The sequence below is a fragment of the Lutra lutra genome, chromosome 6 (assembly GCF_902655055.1).
Source record: "Lutra lutra chromosome 6, mLutLut1.2, whole genome shotgun sequence".
Lineage (NCBI taxonomy): Eukaryota > Metazoa > Chordata > Mammalia > Carnivora > Mustelidae > Lutra > Lutra lutra.
The window spans coordinates 43,253,299-43,257,368 of record NC_062283.1 but is presented as its reverse complement, the minus strand read 5'-3'; the positions used below and the strand labels follow the sequence as shown (position 1 = coordinate 43,257,368).

Genomic DNA, 4,070 nt, shown 5'->3' with positions numbered 1-4,070 from the left:
GATAGTTAAAAATTAGCAATCTACAGTATTATTCCTATCATTTTTTCTCATAAATTATATTTATCACAAAACCATAATTAAAATATTTATTATACATGCTTACTACACATTCAGGGACACAACAGTGACATTTAGGTGCTTGATGGTTTAAAATCCACGTTATTGCACTTACTTATTTTTGTAAGGAGCACTCAACACACACTACATCTTCCCAACATTCAAGGTAATGCAATAATAAAATTCTCCAAAGAAAAATAACTGGAAATTACATTAAATACTGCTTTAATTAGGAATAATAGCTATCATAAAACAAATGACATCATACATTATTTTTCCAGAGTTTCAGTTTGAGAAACTGAACAACAGAAACAGATCTTTACGGTTTTAGTCACGGCAAAACTGGTAGTTCTTTGAAATCTGGGAGATGCATTAACAAACCACAGACACAGCCTACCTTTCACCAAAATCCTGGAGAAAAGCATTTTATGAATTTGGAAGAAATAAGACTGAACACCGGCTAAGATATGACTTGTTGAAGTCAAGAGCCACCTGGAAAGCTGGCCCAAGGAATGAAGAGAACCACCTATACTGGTGTCAGATAAAGAAACTGTGTTGGGCTAACCAACAGCTTATTTATTAATGGCTTTGAATAAAACAAATGAAATGATTCATTGTGTTTTCTTAGAAACTATTCAAAAGATTACAGAGTCCTACACAATTTGGAGACACAAAGTGGATGCTAAGTGACTATAGGTCACTCCAGGTACATAACTTCAGAAAGTCAGTCCGTGGAGTAAATGGCACCATGGCTCTGGCAGCAGATACAAAGGAAGGATGGTCTGGAGAGGAGGTAGTGGACACACTGTGATTGGCCAGTGAATAGATGAGGGTCCCAGCTGGAAACAGTTTCTTTAATTCTATGGTTTATCTTCCACTGCTCATGCCTCTGTCTTCATAAATGGTGATTTCAATCCAAACAGTCCTCTCTCAATGGGCTCTGTCAGAAGAAGGCCTTGGGAGCATAGATCTTCTCATCCTGCTCTTGAATGTGGACACTTTCTTTAGAACCTTCTTATAATGAGTTTCCATGTGTAAGAAGATGGAGTATGCTGTTAAGCCATACAGCCTTCTAGATAAGATTGGCCCCCAAGCTTCTCTGCTTGTGCATAAAGATTATTTAAAGTTTGAGCTGTTTCTTCAAAGTCTACCTATCCATCTGGTTCTCCAGCTCTGCAGGAAGCTTGGTCTGGAACCGGCATGGTGTGCCACTGCTATAGTCACACTGAATGAACACCTTCCCCCAGACACCACGCTTGCTCGGGCCTCAGGGTGAGGGGCCCACCACCTCCTCTGCAGTCCCGCTGAAATTACAAGACCCCCCCCTACACTGATGCCCACGCCATGATGATCCTGATACCATAAGCATATTAGTGATTCTAGAAATCCTTTTAGGTGTTTTTGTTTGTTTGTTTTTAAAATTCTCTTTAACTTTATTCGAATCAAAAATTTTGACTGTGGATTTTTTTTTTTTAAATCACATTCTGTGATTTATGTCAATATTCTCTGGAAAAACATTTTTTGAAATGTTGTTATGGAATGTATATAATTATCAATAACAATGAGCCAGGGTTAGGGTAATTAATAAGTTTTTGTCATGTGCCACGAGAATGTGTTGGCTATTTTACATAGATTCTCTTATACAAAGAACACAGCAATCCTAGGAAGGCATTTACTGCTATTTCCCTTTCCCAGGGGAAGAAACTAAGCCTGGGAAAGTTAAGATGACAAGCCCAAAGTCACACAGTTGTCTGAGAAGGTAAGCATTCCAAACGCTAAACTTGAAAGAGAAATTTATGTAGAGTTTTTTATAAGAGCAGTATTTTGTTTGATTAATACTTTACATTGATTAGAAACCATAAGGGTATGCTAAACCTGACACAGTATTAAAAAACCACCAACAATGAGGTATTCTAGTTTACTGCTCCTTCTGAAAACAAGAAATGACTCTAAAAATTGATTTGGAAGTGGTACAGCAAACATCATCAGCTGGAACACACAAGTTACAATTAATTTAGGATGTTAAGTTCTTAAGGGTAACTCAAATTATTGCAGAAATAAACGTGACAAATATCATGTATTCATGTTTAACCTGTAAATCACATTGGCAAAAGACAACCTGACCTATAACTGTTACTGTTTAAAGTGATTAAGCGAATATGTTGATAGTTCCTTTATGTCTATTTTTTTCTATTTCTTCCTTCCCATGTTCCTTGCAAGCATCCTAGTTACAACCTGTGTTCTATTTCTTTTTTTTTTTTTTAAGGTTTTATTTACTTATTTGAGATAGAAGGAGCATACAAGAGAGAGAACAGAGTAGGGGGCAGAGGGAGAGGGTGAAGCAGACTTCCCACTGAACAAGAAGCCAAAGGCAGGGCTCAGTCCCCAAATCCTGAGATCATGACCTGAGCCAAAGGCAGACACTTAACCAACTGAACCACCCAGGTTCCCCACAACCTGTGTTTTAATTGACAATGATATATATCTCATCTACAATCTTTTTTGACTCCATTTCTCTCTACACTTTTTGCAGATTAAAGTTTTAAAAGGAATATGTCTTGAGTGGGTACCTTCCATTGTAGTTATGTTCAAAATGGTCACACTATTTAGACCTATAGAACCCTAGGGCTCATGCTAACTGACTTTTTGTGGATGAGAGGTAAGGAGAAGGAAGATGTTTTTAACTAATAGTTTTTGACCATTGGAAACATGGGAGAGGAGCATCTGGGTGGCACAGTTAGGCAATGACTCTTGGTTTTGTCTCAGGTTGTGATCTCAGGGTCATGAGATTGAGCCCCATGGTGAGCTCTGGGCTTAGTACTGAGACTGCTTAAGTTTCTGTCTCCCTCTCTCCTGGCCTTCCCCACTTCACTCTCTCTCTCTCTAAACTAAATAAAACAAATCTTAAAAAAAAAAGAGAGAGAGAGAGAAGGAAAACATGGAGAATCTAGGACTAGATTCATGGACACCTCACTCAACCATGTGAACTTCCTTTTATGCCATATTTATTCTAATTTTAGGATTTTTCTATCTTACCTTGCCATCCATTATGTTATAATAGTTCTGGAAGAGCAAGGGAAGTGGCCATAATAAATATATACAATGCATAAAATAAACAAATATAATGAATATCCACAATTATTAATATGGATATGTACAGGTAATTAGTGTGAGTGAAGAAAAATTATTACATATGAAATATGATGATGCTACTTTCACTGATTACACAGGAGCATATTTAGTGTCTCAAAAGAGATTTTAAGTATTCATTTAAAAAAAGAAGTTCTATACTTCATGTGAGGTATGCAGTGCTTTGAAATGCCTTCAAAGTAAATACTGGAATAAACGTATATAAGAAATAGAGTCATAGCTCAAACTTGTCCTTCACTCGCATTCCATTTATAAATAAAAATTATATTAATTATGCAGATAAGACGAGAGGTCTCCAAATAAATCTTTTTGATGTGAAATATTTGACATTTTTTAGATGCATCTCTGGAGTTAGTTCGTCATTAAAATAATTTATTTTAAGGTATTATATTAAGTATCTTTCTGTAATATCACAGTCATCAAAATAATTGTTAATTTGGATTAAAACGTGTTTTGAAACTTCTTTTGCATAATGTAATTTATTCTTAGAGAGTATTTGAAGAATTAACTTTATAGATTTCTAATCTAAGATAACTATGCTTTCATGAGGAAAATCGTAACTAAAGATGCTTTGGGCATCTTAATATAAAAGGGACAGGCAAAGATTTTCTTACACCTTCTTGGGAGTATTCTGAAACTTGTACCAAAAATTACATATAATGCAATTTAAATTATAAATACGTTGATATATTAACATAATGTTATATTAAAGTGACTTCTAGGTGGAAATAAGAACTATAATTTAGAGTGTAATATTTATTTCAATCAGCATCTAACTCATAAAAATATGTACATATTGGGATAAGAGATGCCTGTTATTAATTACCGTAATTATTTAGATATCCCAGTATGGACATCTAAAT

The 4,070-nt window shown here is 35.2% G+C and overlaps 1 pseudogene; it reads right to left on the bottom strand.

Annotated features, from left to right (window-relative positions):
- Nucleotides 1–914: 914 nt before the first annotated feature.
- On the bottom strand, nt 915–3,105 carry LOC125101587 (golgin subfamily A member 7-like; annotated as a pseudogene).
- Between the last annotated feature and the right edge of the window lie 965 nt (nt 3,106–4,070).